The sequence below is a fragment of the Pistacia vera genome, unplaced genomic scaffold, assembly GCF_008641045.1.
Source record: "Pistacia vera cultivar Batoury unplaced genomic scaffold, PisVer_v2 Contig577, whole genome shotgun sequence".
Taxonomy (NCBI): Eukaryota; Viridiplantae; Streptophyta; class Magnoliopsida; order Sapindales; family Anacardiaceae; genus Pistacia; species Pistacia vera.
This window is the reverse complement of record NW_022196420.1, coordinates 258,847-277,825: the sequence shown is the minus strand read 5'-3', so window position 1 is coordinate 277,825 and position 18,979 is coordinate 258,847. Positions and strand designations below refer to the sequence as shown.

Here is an 18,979-nt window from a genome sequence, read left to right as displayed (position 1 = left end):
CTTTTACTCTATAGGATAAGGGTAAAACTCTTTAATATGATCAACATTTGTCCTGCATATATATATATTAAAATCAATAATACTAACCTCACTAACCCCTCTCACTAATTTCTCTCACTAACTTCATGTGAGAGTTTGTGATTGGCTTAGTTAGACGGGACCTATTATTGGACAGGCGAGACCCATATGAACTGACAAATTGTAAATTGACACGTGGCATTAATGAGAGAAAATTAGTAAAAAGTGTTAGTAATTGTAGTGTTACTCTATTAAAATAAAGAATAAAGGACATATTCCCACCAGGTTTATTGAAACAAGAAGTTCCCACCTGGCTTAATAAATTCCAAATTCTCACTTTTAAATTAACATTGAGGGATGCAAAGGATGCTATTATAAAATAGCCCTCCAATCTTCTTCTTCTTCACCTGATCAGCCAAATTCCCTCTCATCTTCTTCTTCTTCACCCAATCAACCAAACTCCAAGAAGAGATTATAAGATTTCTCACCCTTTTCAACACCATAATCATCACCAAACACTTCACAATATCTCAAACTGCTTGAGACTTTTGTTGTTGCTTGATGCATTTTTGCTGAGGTTAGAAACGACAGGCTCAAAGACATCAATATCTACCCCATTAACACAGTAGTCAGTAGCTGTAGTTTCATGTTAAAGAAGAACTCTGCAATTTCTCATCATCTTCTTCCACAAACCTCGATCCAACCCCACTCGATTTCATCCACCATTTGCTAGCCACAACATCGTCACCGTCATCGCACGCTTCTTGCAATTTTTCGATCGCCGCCAACGTTAGAAATCAGCCGTTATACAGCCAATTGACTCATCTAAACCTCCCAACAGACTTGACCCTCTCTGCCTGCCGTTCGTGGGCCGACTCTCTTAGTGTTTTGCTTTTTCGGCAAAATTGGGGTTCATTGGAGTTTTGTTTGTTGAGATTCTGAAAGGAGACTGCTTGTGTGTTGTTTGGAGGTCGTTTGGGATCAATTACGAAGTGTTTTCTAGTCTAAATTATAACTTTATATGTGTTATTTTCCTGTCGGTGGTTCTGGTGGTGGCCCATTTTTAGTTTGGATCCAAAATTTGAAATGACCTTTTTACCCTTTGACCGTTCAATTAAATAATTTTCTGTTATTTAAGGTGGAAAATGAAAATTTGGAATTTATGAAACCGGGTGAGAACTTCCCATTTAGCTTTACCTTGGGTGGGAACATGTCATTTGCTCTAATTTAAATTGTAACCCTAGATTTTGTATCTCCTTTGTTGAATGAAACATTTAGGCTATGTTTGGTTTATTATTTTGAGTAGTATTTTTAAAAAAGTTGAGTTAGGTTGTTATTACGAGGATATGATTTGAAAATTAACAAAAACACCCATACCCATCCATTAAATGCCATTAGCCAACCACCACCACTAGAGGGTGGCCAAAAGTCACTGTAATGGTGCATGACCAGTTGGATCTAGTCGGTCATGCATCAATCTGGCTTTTTTCAACCAGATCTACCATGGATCTAGTCGAAAAAGACCAAATCTAAGGCCAAAGATCTGGCTGTTAATGACCAAATCTTTGGCCACATCTAGTTGTCAATGACGGCCAAGATATGGTTGTCGTTGATGACAAAACATGGCTAGGTCTAGTTGTCAACGGCCATATCTAGCCGTAGATTTGGCCTTTTCCGGCCAGACCTTTTGATGCATATAGTACCAATTATCATCTATTTAAATATTTACATGTTTAAAGTAATTTTAAATATCAATAATCAAATTGTTAAAATTAGATTAATAATACAAGCATTATTGTGCTATATTGTGTGTGATTTTTCCATTAAGCTCGGAGAAGTCAGAAGCCCACAAGGAGCTAGTTCGACCTAGAATCAGTTCAACTTAGCATTGGTCCGACCCAACATAAGCTCGTCGACAGTGATAGCTCGACTCGACACAAGTTAGTCATGACCAACCCTGACAGTTGTTTGACAAACTATAGATAAGCTCAAATCTCAGGTATTTCAGAAGGGATAAGGTTGACACCGATGGCAACGTAATCTTAGCACCCAATCACAAAAATATCGGAGTTACAATTTGAATTTGATTGCAATCCTGATATTCTCTCTCTTTCCTTAATCTCAAACTTGTATAAATACCCCTCCAATTATGAGAATGGGGTTAGCAATTTGTTCTGAGGATTACATTATTTTTTTCTTGTAAGCTCTCTAATGCAATAAGAGAACAGTGGATGTAGGCTTAAGTTCCAACTTGCCGATGTTCTTTACATTACTGCACTTTTATACTATCATTGCTGGTTTTAATTAATGATGCACACATCGATTTCGATTCTGTCATGTTCAATAGGATAACTCTGGTTGATGTGAATTTTGTATCAACATTTTGGTGCTAGAAATAGGGCCTCCGCCTACTTTTCCTAGTTCTGACAAGAAGCAAGCAATTTCAGTGAACAATCGAGCACCTGAAATTCACAATGGCCCATACAAGATACAAAGCAAATACTGGAAACCATGACAATGCGGAAATCACCCACCAAGAGGTGAATCAGGTCGTTGCCATAGGTCGACCGCCAGTACCATCGGTGCAACAGGTTGCAAATCAACTGGGGGTTGGGACCTCTAATATTGAGAATGGCAAACTGATGGAGATGATAAGGATGCTAGTCGTATAGATGGCGCAACAGAATGTAGCTGAGCTGAGAAAGGAGCAACAGGCCAACCATAATCTCGATCAACCATATTTCACAGAAGTTACACCTACTAGGTTTAATGATTCTGTTGGCGACCAATCCGTTTTGTCCGCAGCAAAGAGAGACCATCACCTCCGACATTTTAGGGCACACTCCGCTCATGAGTGAGAGTCTTGGGGGAAAGTTAACCCTGGGAGGTGACCTGGCAAGCAGCCCATAGGGGAAAATGAAGATAATGGTTTCCAAAGGGATTCTTGTCCTAATCGACGAAACGCCCAATGCCAGCGTGTCGATTTTAACCCACGCTAAAGGCAAGCTCAAACCTCGCAAGCTTGCAAGGTCAGCCACGTACACCAGTCTAGCAACAATTGACGTTTCGGTTTTAACCAACGTCGTGATCAATGTATTGAGGAGCATGATAGCACCTACTATCCCATCCATCATGACTCCACCTCACGTACTAGTGTGCACAATAGAGCAGGCTCACAAGCAACTGATCTTTGAACTCATCTACTCGAAGTAAGGCTAAATAAAGCTCATAGTCAAAACACTTCTCACAAGAGGATTTAGATCGGGTGTAGAAAATGCTCAATGATTTAAAAGCCCGCTAGAACAATGCTACGGAAAAGATAGTGAGTTCCCTGTTTGCAGAGGAAGTATGACAAGCGCCACTCCCATAGGGTTTCAAGGCTCCCGAGAATAATTCGATGGTAAAAGGGACCCATGAGACCACCCAGACAATTTCAACGACCTAATGGAGCTGCACCAGGTCTCAGATTAGGCAAAGTGTCGCTACTTTGCGATGACTCTGGTAGGAGACATCAAAAGGTGGTATAAGAGGCTCAAGGTGAACTCAATATAGTCATGGTAGCAATTCTCCTTGCTATATTTGCAGCAATTTCAAGCAAGGAGATAGTTCGCAATATTGCTCAATTACTTGAGCAACATTCGTTTGGAAAGAGACGAAATTCTGAGCTCGTATTTAACGAGGTTCTAGAACGAGTAGGCAAAGGTCACAGATGCACCTAAGGAGTCAATACACACTTTGCTTATAGCAAGTATAAGGCTACAAACAGAATTGTGGAAAGAGATCCAGAGTGAGGATCATGCGAGTCTAACCAAGTTCTACCGAATGGCCGCTAGGCATTAGCGAGTTGAAAGCTCGTGATGGCCTTAACAAGCAACTCACTAAGGAGAGCCCCTAAGAGGCAGCAAGACCGCCTAACAGACAAAATAAGGGGCCAGGATCGAGGTGATAGAAACCGAAACAAGTTCCCAAAAAGGCAGAGAATAATTTTGTGGGGAAAGACAACCTTTTTCGCTATATGCAGAATACACCCCTTTGACAGAGGATGTGGCGCACCTCTACAAAGTCTCTTGCGAGGCTAAAAGGTTACCCGTACCAGAGAGAATGAGAGGGGCATCGGGCAGAAAGGACTACCAAAAGTACTGCAGATTCCACCGAGATATCAGACACAACACTAATGAGTGTTGGACTTTGAAAGATGCCATCGAAGATTTGATTAGAAAGGGTCACTTGAAAGAATTTGTGAAAAAGAACCAAGCTCACAACAAACAGAGCGAGCAAAGTAACCAGACCCAGTTTAACCAGACTAGATCGGCCTAGCCCAACCCGATGATGACGTACTGGTGGGCATGATCTATGGGGGACCCAACATTACAGGAAGTTTCAGGCATTCTTGTGAGAAATAAGTGCGAGAAGCCAAGACAAACTCGGTCCCCCAGATAATGAATTGTGAAGTAAAGCTGCCAAAACGGCCTAAAATGGAAAGTGAGGTCATAGGCTTCACTAAGGAAGAGTGTGATTAATTCCCTCACCACAACCATGATGCGATTGTAATTGCAGCGAGGATTGGCAATACTCAAGTCTTCCGGATAATGGTTGATAACGGCAGTACAACGAACATCATTTTCTTGGGAGCTTTCCGAGAAATGGGGTTCACCGAATGGGATTTAATAGCATGTCCATCACCGTTATACATATTCAAGTACCCAAGGGAATAGCCCAGTCCCCAAGGGAACAATCGAGCTACCCGTGACTCTTGTGGAGAAGCCACAGATAGGAACAATGATGACGGAGTTCTTAGTGGTCGATTGCCCGACTACCTATAATGTCATCTTGGGTAGGCCGCTCCTCGATGACTTGAGTGCAATCACTTCAGTGTGATGTTAGGCAGTTAAGTTCCCAACCTCGGATTGGAGTCATAAGGAGTTACGGGAAAGATTCAAGGGAGTGCTACAACCAAGCTATACCTATAGCATAAAAATGGGCATTGCCGAAGACCATGATCATTATCGAGTATGAGCCAAAGTTTAAACCACTGAAAGACACCATAAACCCTCACATTCATAAAGAAAAGCCTGCAGCAAGGTTGACAGAAGAGTTGCAAGAAGTGTTTGTTAGCAAGAAAAACCCAACTCGTGTTCTAAAAATTGGAAGCAATCTGAGTGACGAGTTAGCAGACAGTCTAGTGGGGTTCCTGAAGAAGAACCTCGACGTGTTCGCCTGGGTTCATACAGATATAGTGGGGATCACCCCTGAAGTAATGTGTCATAGATTGAACGTCAACCCAGAAGCTGGCCTTATAAGGCAGAAGAGAAGGTTTATGGATTCTAGGTGATCTCGAGCGCTTAAGGATGAAGTTAATAAGCTCCTTAACATCAACTTCATTAGAGAACTAAAATACATGGATTGGCTTGGCTTGGCTTGCCAATCCTGTATTAGTGAAGAAATCAAATAACAAGTGGCAGACTTGCGTTGATTTCACAGATCTTAACAAGGCCTGTCCTAATGACAGCTTTTTGTTACCTCGAATCGACCAATTAGTAGATGCGACAGCAGGGAACGCACTACTAAGCTTCATGGATGCATACTTAGGGTACAATCAAATCCTGATGTATCAGCCTAATGAAGAGCACATCTCCTTTATTACTAACAGGGATATTTACTGTTACAAGGTTATGCCATTTGGCCTGAAGAACGCTGGGGTGACCTACCAGCTTTAATGAATCAGATGTTCGCCAAACAAATTAGCAAGACCATGGAGATGTATATTGATGACATGCTCGTCAAATCAAAGGTCGATGAAAACCATATTGAGCATTTCGGAGAAATGTTTGATTTCCTCAGGAAGTACTAAATGCGGCTGAATCCCTTAAAGTGTACTTTCGGAGTAAGCCAGGGGAAGTTCTTGGGTTTTCTAGTGAATCAACAATGTGTTGAGGCCAACCCGGACAAAATTTACGCTCTTCTGAACATGCAAAGTCCAACCAAAATAAAGCAAGTTCAGAGTTTGATAGGGCGAGTAGCTGTACTGAGCAAATTTGTCTCCTGAGCAATTAACAGGTGCCCGCTATTTTCTGAAACCTTGAAAAGCAACAAGGGTTTCAAATGGACAGAAGAGTGTGAGAAAGCATCCTAGGTGAATGTGCCATTCTCTCTATCTTGGTAAAAGAATTACTGAGAGTCCCAATTACCCAACTTTTTTAGGACTCCGACCAGACCATTCAAACGCGTCTTCCTCGCCTTGGAAAGGTATTACGTCCGGTCTTGACTCTTTTAAAGTCTATACAAGTAGACAAGCTCGTCCACCAATAGCTCACCTATGTTAACAATTTGGTAAGCTATATACTGTCCTACTATAATTTTGTCTGAATTCCCTATGAGCTGAAGGGGAGCAATGTCAAATCTTCTCAACACATCGGCAATGAAGAAATAAGTTAGGGCAGACATACCACACCTCCGAAGGATTTCAAAGATCACCACCCAACCCGTGGGGGGATCTTTTCTGGAAGAATTTCCCGGAGCCATCAATGGGAGTTGGGTCGCATAGATGTCCTGTATGCGATCAATGTCCTGTATGCGATCAATGTCCTTTGAATTAATCGAGGAATTTGTCTTTTCTAAACCTAGGGACCGGTGAGCCCCTAGGTGGGGCTATTTTGGCAAAAGCTGCATTTGAAGAGCCTGCAACATCACTATCCAAGCTCCTCACAACGACCTCCTCGAAAACCTCTTTGGGGATTCCTTCCCCGCGAACAAATAAGATTGTCGGGCAACCTACTTTAAACAGGCGCTCAATACTGCAATCATTGGATGAAGATGTCATGAAAGCTTGCCTTTGGATACCTGAAACATAAGGGACCAAGTGTTAGAGCTCAGACTATAGACGACCTATCCACACTTGCCTTCAGTTCAGGCATCCAGGATAGCTTGCATCAACCTAGGGATGCAAGTGAGCTACCAAGATTGCAACAACCACCCATCTAAACATTTCTAAAACCCAAGCTATTGGGTCTACAAAAAACCTAAATAAGTTAATGCGGCCACGACAATGACCCCTTTAACAGCAAGAAAGCTTAAAAGATAGAAAAGAATAAAGACGAGAACCTTACCAAAATACGAGATGTGATGAGAACTCGTCGGAAAGTCGTCTGTGAATCTAGAAAGCAACGACTGAGAAGAGAAGGCAAATGATTTTGGGTGTAGAAGAATTCTTGCAACTGTAATTCTGGCAAAAAAGCCCATTTATATAGTGATGAGCGGGGAGACGAAAGGGCAGGATTCGATCCAAGCCGTCGATCTGCGACGAATCTTAGCCCTCCATTTGCCAAGCGATATTGACCGCTCAATGGATTCACGTGTTAGTCATCAACAAAGTGCGATAAACCATCAGAATACATCAATCATAACTGTTACTACATGTCGCCTTGATTTCGTGCGTGGACAACTATAGTCGCCCACGCGCGACAAAAAGTAACTGCAAAAGCTGACCATATTTAATGCGACACAATCGCATGGAAATTACTTGTGTGCCCTTCATCTCAAATTTCAAATTCATCAAGAATACCACAATAAAAGCTAAGTCCTGCTCACGTCGATTGAAACCAAGGCCTATTCACGAAGCTCGACCAAGTCTGCGACTTAAGAAATTCGAGCTAAAATGGCAAAGCAGGAAATTAGTCTTTGAAGCTTGAAACGAACTCCGAACACTAGAGGGGGGATGTTGTGTGTGATTTTTTTCCATAAAGCTCAAAGAAGTCAGAAGCCCACAAGGAGCTAATTTGACCCAGAATCAGTTCGACTCAGCATTGGTCCGACCCAACATAAGCTTGTCGACAGTGATAGCTTGACTTGACATAAGCTAGTTGCGACCAACCCTGGCAGTTGTTCGAAAAACCATAGATAAGCTCAAATCTCGGATATTTCGGAAGGGATAAGGTTGACACTAGTGGCAGCACGATCTTAGCTCCCAGTCAGAGAAATATCGGAGTTGCAATTTGAATTTGATTGCAATCCCGATATTCTCGCTCTTTCCTGAATTTCAAACTTATATAAATACCCCCTCCAATTATGAGAAGGGGGTTAGCAATTTGTTCTGAGGATTACATTATTTTTCTCTTGTAAGCTCTCCAACGCAATAAGAGAATAATGAACGTAGGCTTAAGTTCTAACTTGTCGAACCACTTTAAAGTTGTTTGCATTCTTTACATTACTGCACTTTTATACTGTCATTTCTGGTTTTAATTAATCACACACACATTGGTTCCGATTCTGTCATGGTCAATCAGATCACTCTTATTGGTGCGAATTTTGTATCAACATGTTATTTCAATAAACTATTAGAAATTTTTATAATTAAAATAATTGAAATACTTGATTTACAATTCTAATCTAATAATTGTTAAAAACATCGGTCCATGTTAGATATGGCAGCAACAATTATAATTTATCTTATCATGTTGTATTTATGAATTATGATAATGGATAACTATAATCAACAAAATTTTAAATTTGTTATTATCACTTGTCTTGATAATTACATCTTAGGATTCCAATTCATCTCAATACTAAGTAAAAACAATTCAATTAAATAATAGAGGACTTGCCCAGTTTTTTCAATTATTGGCTGAATTTATGTTTCTAGAATTTTTTTTAAAGAGATTTACTGGGAAACCCAATCAGGAGAACTCCATCTGCAGTTGAACGAATTATATTTTCTCCATCTTTTCTGTTTCTTGAAGAATCATAATTTTAACTATTTTCCGTTTCAGCACACACAACCACATTGCAAGTGATTTTTCCAGTGTTAAAAAATTGTATATTAATAGACTGAATAAATGGTTTACATCGTACAAAGAATGGCTAGTTTCAGTTCATCAATTCGAGCTTTCTGTCATATTTTGAGACCAAATCCTCCGAATTAAGTCTAGTAAATATTGTGTGATGATTCACGTATTTCTTCACCTAACTTAAGCATAGATCCTGAACTGTGTAATGTGTTGGCATGGTAGCGGGGAAGAGCATCTCTTTTACACCTTCCGCCTTTATAATCGGGAAAATTATACTTGATGCGTCCTGAAAAGAACATAATTGACATATTAGTAAGAAAAGTTTAATCCATTAGAAGAGAAAATATTTAGGATATTTAAAGTTAGAAGCAGAAGAGATACGTAACAAAATCAGTCTAGCACCAATCAACATGCGTTTAGGTGAAGGAAATGGAATCAATAAACGTCCGACACCATAGATTGCGACAGCAAAGAAATGGCTAACCAAACTGAGTGGACGAGGATTTAGACCAGAGAGTATAGCTATTGGTCCATTCGTGAAACCACCTCCAAGGCTCAAATAGTCAAAACATGCTTGGCGCAATTCATTTCTTGATGGATCAGGTGATGCACAAAAAACTTTGTAGAGGGCACCTGCTAATGTATTTATCGTAGATGCTACCGGCTGCAATCGAGAATCATGTAAATAAAAATTGTTTGTAAATCCAAGAACGATGTTATAAATATCATAGCCAAAGCATGAATACTATCAGATGTTAAATTGATGGATACTACTTACCTTACGGAGGGCACAGAAAGATTTAAGATACTTGCAAAGGGCAGGTGCATCATTTAGACCGCCTAGAGGTCTAAGCAAATCCCTTATGATGACAATATCAGATAAGGCCATAGTCATTCCTCCTCCAGTTAAAGGATGCCGCATATTGAATGAGTCCCCTAGCAAAAGAGCACCGGGAGTAGGAGATGGGGCAGGAGGCATACTTCTATTAGTCATTGTTCTGATATTTCCTTTATCAATTGCAGACATGAAAGCAGAGAAAAGTTCACGGGGAATCTGAAACATGCAAGTTCCGATAAGTATTAAGGAATCAGTCACAAGCTAAATTCAAATGTTGTTAAGAAAATTCAAACCTTTGGTTGCACAAGCATTAAAAATTTAGATCATAATCACAATCACTTATACTTTGATGAATAAGCTACTAGAACATTCTCAGTTCACTTGATTTCAAAAGAATACTAAACATAATCATGCATCAGTAGTAAAACTAAACAACAACCTGCATAGAGATCAAATCCAACAAATCACACATACCTGAGGAGCCACCATAGTTTTTAAATAATCTGTCATTTCACCATTTTTAACGGATGGTATTTTCTGTCCTGGTACATCTACTAAGCAGCGAATTTCAGTACTACTAATAGGATAAAACAAGATTGGCAAAGGATCTGCCAATATGACATGACCATGATTTTTGTATGGAAGCTCACAATTCTCCAGGATCAAACCAACAAAAAAAGAGGGGATTTCAACCTGCAAAAATGATAAGTACCCTTTAGAAAACTCTAGTGCAAAACAATTATAGCAATAATGATTGTACTTTCAAACTTCTGAGAAATTCAAGTCAGTAATCAGATTGTTTAAAAGCACACCAAAAAAAGGCCAGGATACTAACATTAGGTTTGCTGAGAGAGCGCCTAAAATTTGAACAACATCCATCACAGGAGCATATGTTGTCAGCTCTTGACCTGTCTTGGTTTTGTATGCCACCCCTTTAATAATCCCCTTTTCTTCAATCAGAGATGTTACAATTCCTTGTTCCAATCTTACACTGCAAAAAACAAGAAAACTAATTTAAACAAGATATTTGTAAGTGAAATTATCTCAAACTTAGAATTTCTATAACTTGATCAGCGCCAGAAGGATTTTCAAACTATTGAGATTGGCAATAGTGGCAATAGTGTTGGGAAAACCAATTTGAAATGAATGTTAGAGGAGAAAAACTTTACTTGGATTGGGACGCAGCTTTTTCCCTCATTCTTTGAATGAACCGGCCGTTGTGAAAACTTCTTCCAGCCACATCTGAATTGAAATTCTCCAATGGATAAGTTACTTTGTTACTTTTTCCGTCTTTGTAGAGAGCATATCCAAACACTTGTTGTGCATCAATCGTATTCACACAATCTGTAGCCACACACACATATTTCACAGATTAGAATAGCGGTGTTGTAGCCATAAGAGATGACAAAGATAGAGTGATATAGCTAAATATGTGCTTACCCTCAAGACCCAACTCTATCAACTTGAGGTAGCCTCCTGGTTGCAGGAGTTCACCAACAATTCTGTCAGGTTCAGTTAAGTCTCTTTCAATGACATGCACTCGACGACCATCCTGCAACAAACAACCGAAAACAAGGTTCTGTTATCATACCTAATACCAGAATGCATATGCTTATATTTTTCTTTCATCCAATCAAATATGGCTCCTTGGCAAATTCTGTTATCATTCCCCAATTTAAGTATTCCTGAAACTCAACAGCTTTTTCTTATAGAGCAAACAGATTGAAGTGAACTTACTGACCGAAAAGAAAGGCTTGGAAATGAAAGATATACAGGTTTCTATTTATTTCTTCTTATGCTTTCTACGCAATCAGACACAGTTTTAAAGAAATCCAACAAAAATTGCTTTTAGAATAAATACAGCAATTTCAGTTTGCAGAGTGTATTTTACCTTTGCAAGTGTGTAAGCCAGAGCTGAACTTGCAACTCCAGCACCAACAATGATTATATCAGTAATGCTTCCAGCAACCTTGTTAGACCGGTCGTCACGGTCACAAAATTAAACCTAAATACCATAGTTAGCGATAAGCAGGGTCGAATCCACAGAGAGCAAGACTAATGACCTAATGTAAATTTGAGTTAACGAAAGAGAAATTGACAGAATGATTAATTAAAACTAAAGAAACTAATTACTTGCAGGAAATTAAAAAGCATTAAATAAATTGCTAACTAAAACACAATATTAAAAACGTTGTCGCTACGGGTTCGGTTTGACTCAAGACCAACTCTCACAATTCCTCTCCTCGCTCTTCAATTTCCTAATCCTACAAGGCTAGGCAAATCCATAGAAATATCTCCCAGCAATCTAGGCATAATCTATCCTGTCTCCCCGTCGTCTTAGTTACAGATCGATTGGTTAAAGACTATCATTGACTAACCGAAAAATGCTAAACCCTTAAACACCACTAGTTGGTACAACGTTAACAAGTACAACCTATCAACCTGTATCATCCAATCAACTAATTACACAATAAATGCATTCCTAGTAGAGATGACATTAAACGCTACTACAACTTGATTGCAATCAGTACCGAAGCAATTTAAAGTCATAATCAACATTCAATAATCTCAAACCGACATTCAATTATGCGAAAAGTTATATATCAATAAACGTTCTCAATGGACATTATCAATTCAACACGTCGAGTATCAGAATAATATTAAAGTATCGCAAACAAACTGAAACGAAAACAAATATAATCTGAATACAAGAAACTTAACCAAATATCCAACATTCGGGCTCATCCAACTAGTCGAGAGCTGATGAGGAGATCAGTGGAGTCAATCTCGATCTCGCCTACACCGTAACAGACAACCGGGAACTCAGCCGCTCATGGTGGTGATGACGGAGGCTGAAACAGTGGAAACGGAGCTAATCATGGCGAAGAGGAGGTAACCGACAGCGATATGATGCGAAGAAGGGCCGAAAACGACCAACGGATAGCCCGGAATACGAACAGCCGCGGTTCGTCGGAAAACGTTAATTTTTCGGCGGTTCTTCCGGAAAACAGTGGCAGAAATGGGATCCGAAGGTACCGATAGAAAGCTCTGGTGATGGGGAGTTCAGATCAGGTCCTGGGGAGGTGAGAAGTTGCCGGAAATGAGCAAGATCTGGCCTGGAAGATGAAGAGGCGCGACTGCAAAACCGCGGATTCCGGCGGTTTTCGCGGCGGCTGAAGCTTGGAAATGCTAGATCCGGCTATGGGGAATGAAGATCTACCCTTGGGGAGCTGGAACGTCACCGGAAAACGGTCAAAACTGGCCGGGAAGACGAAGAGTCGTGGTGGTGGAAGATGAAACGCCGCGGCTCTTCCGTGATTCGCGGTGGTGGTCCGGGACGATGGGATGATGGTGACCGGTGCACGAGGAAGCCGAAACGTCACCGGAAATAAAGATGGAGGGTCGCCGGAGCTTGATCGGAGAAGGTGAAGAGTTTTGGTGAGCGGCAGCCACGTTTCTGCAAACTTGAACTGGAGTTTTATACAAAATTTGGCAAATTTCTATTTGGTCCCTGCATGATTGAAACATGACAGAATCAGCCCATTAAAACATGACATTTTACCCCCAAAACAGCATAAATGAGACAAAATCACCCTTAATCCATAAACCACAACCTAATATCAACTCATATACTTTCCAAAATCATTCCAAACACGTTAAATTCATAAGAAAAGTATTAGGAAGCGATTTTCGTGAATAAATTCATAAATTCTTTAATTATCTCAATATACTTCAATTTAATCACACATGGGGTATTTTTATCACCAAAATAGAGTCACTTTCATGACTCTAACAAACCTCTGCAGGGAGTGTTACATTTTCTGATCTCTTGGAGCACACATTCCTCTGAATCTTCATTGAAACATCTCCACTTTTCTTCTTTCCTCCAGAACATTGCAGAAAAAGCACTCCCAAGGTAGATGCTATAAGTGCAACAAACATCGGCATCAACAGATAAACCATCTTCAGATATCAAGAATTAATATTGAAAACTTGATTCTTGTAAGATGTAAGTGCAAGTTTACTTTTTCTCTCCGGCTTGTGTTAATTACAACTCCGAGTCTTTTTATAGACTTGCGAACAAAGCTATAATTGAATACCTTTTACCTTTCATTCAAAGGGCTCTGATAGTGTTCAAAACACAAGAGCAGAAAAATATTTCAACTAAAAGGTCCTGCTAATGTTCAAAATGAATATTAATGAATACTTAGAAAGGTTGAGGGAGAAGTCGGTCTATGGTAAGCAAAATTTGTGAAAATAAGTCAATGGAAAAGATAAACAGGAGGTACCGCAATTTTGGTGTTATCTTAAAATCCGCTTGGAATTTGATAATTCCTCAAATGCTTGCCAAGTAAGGTTAAATATATTGTCTAGTATTTCCAAATCAATAGAACCAAACAGTGGTTGAAAAATTAAAATAGTGGACTATCCAAATCTCACTATTTGACAAAATAAATGATCTGTCTATACCTCAAAATTTGACAAATGCTTATTTTGAATTGGTGATGTTCTCAATGCTGAATGTTTCTAGGCTTAATACCAGATAATTTGTTAGGAGAGTGGAGGAAGATACGGTGAAAATGATGAAATTGAAAGAAGAGTTTCAAGAATGGTTCGGCAGCCTCCAATATGGTCTAAGGATTATGCGGCAATGGAAGTGGCAATGGAAGTAGTTTACTTGATTTGGGGTTCTGATAAGTTATTAGTTAATTAGGATCTATTTCGTATTTGTTAATGGAATATAGTTTACATTAAGTAGGTTTCCTAGGGTCATTAGGAATGCTTGGATTGTTAGGTATTTAAGGGTAGTAGTCTAGAAAATAGGGTATCGATTGAATTAATAAAAGTCTTTCTTTCTCTTTATTCTTGGCAGGTACTGTTCCCTCATATAGAGCAGATTTATCTTAACAATTGGTGCTCTCTTCCAATGGCCGACGATACTTGTTTGAAAACTCTTGATACGCAGGTTAGTCAATTGGTGATAAGTCAGGCCACCATGGTTGAACAACTGGAGTCCTTGGGGCAGTTTTTAAAAGAACTGGGCATGAAGGTTTCCGTTTTGGATGCAGAACGCATGTTGAGGCAGTGTTGATGCAGTGATATTTTGCTGGAAATTCAACTGAATTTCAATTAGAAGTTTCAAAGTTTTTTGGCGCCAAGAAGTCCCCTGTTTTTGCCTTGCATTCTGCCATGTAAGATTTGCTGAAGTTGATATGTTTTGGTGATCAGTTTAGGTGTACTCAACTGCAATTAAGGCATATTAGTTGTAAGCTTTGTTTTAAATTTCAAATTTGTAAATATCTCTCAAAAGTTGGTGTAACAGTGGGCTGTTTTGTTGTATAAATTTATAATGTTAATGCAATGAATTTCAACCTTTCTCTCAACTCATTTTCTTACTTTCTTTTCCTTAGCATTCTTCGGCTCAAGACACCAACAAATGGTATCAGAGCCATACTAAAAACTTGAAATCTCTCCCTTCCATGTTCAATCCTTCATCTTAGCTCAAGAGCTCTCTGTTTCAGACTTCATATTTCTCTTGCTTCGGACCTCTAGCTTGAACCGATGGCTGCTCAATCAGCCTTGATGTCACCTCTAGTTTTTAATGGTGAACACTATCACACGTGGGTTGTAAAAATGAAAGATTTCCTCCGAGGCTAAGGCTTGTGGTAGTATGTAGAGGAGAATAGGCAGCCAGCACAATTAGGTCCAAATCCAACTCTAAATCAGATTAGAATCTTTGAAGAAGAAGCTGCTAAGGCTTCGAGAGCCTTGTCCCACATTCATGATGTTGTAACAGACCTTGTATTCACAAGGATAATGGCCTGTGAAACTACAAAAGTGGCTTGGGACAAGTTGAGAGAGGAATTCATGGGAAGTGACACTACAAGGAATATGCAAGTGCTGAATCTAAGAAATGAGTTTGAGATGTTGAGGATGCAAGAATCTGAGAAGTTGAGGATGCAAGAATCTGAGAAGTTGAAGGAGTATGTTGACAGGTTGATAAGTGTAGTCAACAAAATCAAGTTGTTAGGAGAGGAGTGGAGTTGACGATAGAAGAGTTGTAGAGAAAGTTTTGGTGAGCTTGCCCGAAAGGTTTGAGTCCAAAATTTCTTCTCTTGAGGACTCAAAGGACATGTCTCATATTACACTTATGCCTTGCAAGCTCAAGAGCAAAGAAGACTCTTGAGGCAAGAAGACACAAGTGAGGGTGCAATGATGGCAACTTACAAAGGCAAGCTTGCACAAGAAAATAATGGGAGGTATGCTGGAGATAAGAAGGGGAAAGAAAGAAGTAATGACCAGTGGGGAAAACCAGATGGGATGAAGGAGTATCCACCTTGCTGTCACTGCAGAAAGAAAGGCCATTTCGAGAAGAGGTGTTGGTTTAGGCCTAGAATTCAATGTAGCGCTTGCAAACAATTTGGCCACATTGAGAAGGTGTGTAAGAACAAAGGAACTCAGCCACAACAACAAGGCTATGAGTCTGAACAGCTTTTTGTGGCTTCATGTTATACAACTCAGGTCAGCAATAAGGTTTGGCTGATAGATAGCGGTTGCACCAACCACATGGCAATAGATTTGTAAAATTTCATCAAGCTGGATGAGTCATACAGCTCCAGAGTCAAAATAAGCAATGGTGATTATGTGGAGTCCAAGGGAATTGGTGATGTTGTTGTCCTAACACAATCAGGTATAAAAATTATTTCAAATGTTTTGTATGTACCTGAGATTAATCAGAATTTATTAAGTGTTGGACAAATGTTAGAAAAGGATTACTCCTTGCTTTTTCAAAATCAATCATGTGTTATATTAGATAAAGAGGGAAATGAATTGATGAGTGTGAAGATGTTGGGAAAGAGCTTCCCGATTAGTGGAAAAAAATCAAAAACGCTTGCACTAACCAGTAGGCTAGAAGAGTCTGAGCTTTGACACAAAAGGCTTGGCCATTTCCACTATATTGGCCTTAAAGAGCTTAAAATTAAGTAGAAACATGGTCTTAGACTTACTTGAAATTGAAGGGAATAAGAGCCTTTGCATAACCTACCAGCTTGGTAAACTTAGTAGGCCATATTTTCCATCAGATCAGACCTGGAAAGCAACTGATAAACTCCAACTGATCCACACTAATGTGTGTGGCCCCATGAAAACTAAATCACTGAATGGAAGTAAGTACTTTGTTCTATTCATTGATGATTTCTCCCAGATGGCCTAGGTGCATTTCCTAAAGTAGAAGAATGAGGTGACTGCTGTGTTCAAAAAATTCAACCTTCTAGTGGAGAATCAAGCAGAGCTGAAGATCAAAGCAGTAAGGAGTGACAATGAGACAGAATATACATCAAGTGAGTTTGGTTCTATTTGTAAAGAAGCTGGGATTATGCACCAATTCACCACTCCATACACCCCACAGCAAAATAGGGTCAGTGAAAGAAGAAATAGAATAATCATGGAGATGGCAAGATGCATGATTGCTGAGAAGAAACTTCCCAAGATGTTTTGGGTTGAAGTTGTTAATACAGAGGTCTATATTCTTAATATAGACTTCCAACCAAAGCTGTTAATGATCAAACTCCATTTGAAGCTTGGAGTGGAGTAAAACCAGCAGTGAATCATCTCAAGATATTTGGGAATATTTGTTATGTCTTGGTTCCAGCAAACAAGAGGACAAAGTTGGATGACAAAGCTGAAGTTGGAATCTTTATAGGGTACAATAGTCAATCCAAAGGCTATAGGGTCTACATTCCTAAATCCAAGAGAGTTATGATCACAAGAGATATAAGGGTTGATGAGAGATCAATCTGGAACTGGGAAGAGAAGAAGATTGATGAAGAATTTAGACCACTCCAACAGATAGAATACTTGATTGATGAAGCAGAAGCCGAAAAGGATGAAGAGTTCTTGGTTAGAGGAACCATAACTTTGGCTGATGTGTATGCAAGATGCAACATGGTTGTGCTTGAACCTAGAATTACAATGAAGCTGCAAAGTCAAAAGTATGGAGGGCTGCAATGCAGGAGGAGCTGTCAATGATAGAAAAGAATAGAACTTAGGAACTTATTGACAGACCTACAAATAGAAAAGTAATCCACGTGAAGTGGATCTTCAAGAAAAAACTCAATCCTGATGGATTAGTTCACAACACAAGGCAAGACTTGTGGTTAAAGGGTTTGTATAGCAACAAGGAGTAGATTTTTCTGATACTTTTACCCTGGTAGCGAGGCATGACACCATCAAGTTATTGCTTGCTCTAGCAGCTTAGTTTAACTAGAAAATATTCCAGTTAGATGTTAAATCAGCATTCTTAAATGGTTGGCTTAGTGAGGAGATCTTTATGGAGCAACCCGAAGGCTATCAAGTCAAAGGTAAAGAGGACAAGGTGTATCTCTTAAAGAAGGCCTTGTATGGCCTAAAGTAGGCTTCTAGAGCCTGGTACAACCAAATAAATGACTATTTATGTAACCTAGGATACACTAGGAGCCCTAATGAGCATACACTCTATGTTAGGAAGGCTGAAGGTGACTTGATTTTAGTCTCTTTATATATAGATTATTTGCTAATTATAGGGAGCAATGTTGAGCAATTGAATCAGTTTAAGAGGTCCATGCAAAGTGAATTTGAAATGACTGATTTAGGGGAAATGACATATTTTCTTGGTATGGAGATAGATCAGTCCAGTGAAGGGATTTTTGTATACCAAGAAAGGTATGCAAATGAAGTTCTTAAGAAGTTTGGCATTGAGAATTGCAAACCAGTAAAAACTCCATTGGTTCCCAATCTGAAGTTAAGCAAAGATGATGGTGCAATGATAGTGGATGAGGGGCTATTTAGAAGCTTAATTGGATGCTTATTGTACTTGACAACAACTAGGGCAGACATAATGTATGCCACGATTTTGCTATCTAGATTTATGAGTCAACCTATCTAGATTTATGAGTTAACCAACAATGACTTATTTCAAGGGCGCAAAAAGGGTGTTAAGATATGTGAAGGGCAACACTAACTTTCGGGTGTGGTTCAGGAGATCAAAAGACTTCAAATTGGTTGGTTTTTCTGACAGTGACTATGCTGGTTCAACAAATGACATGAGGTGCACTTCAGGGTATGCATTTTTCTTGAATTGTAGTGCAATATGTTGGTTATCTAAGAAGTAAGAAACTGTGGCTCAATCCATAGCAGAAGCAGAATATATCTTGGCTGCCGCTACTATGAAACAAGCCATTTGGCTGAGAAAAATATTAGAAGATTTGAAGCTGAAACAAGTAAAGCATACTACAATCATGTGTGATAACTAATCAGCTATTGCAATGGCTAAAAATCTAGTGCACCATGGACATATAAAGCA

The 18,979-nt window shown here is 39.5% G+C and overlaps 1 pseudogene; it reads right to left on the bottom strand.

The window, feature by feature from the left end:
* Positions 1–6,610: 6,610 nt before the first annotated feature.
* LOC116109256 lies at positions 6,611–14,831 on the bottom strand (annotated as a pseudogene).
* Positions 14,832–18,979: the final 4,148 nt, after the last annotated feature.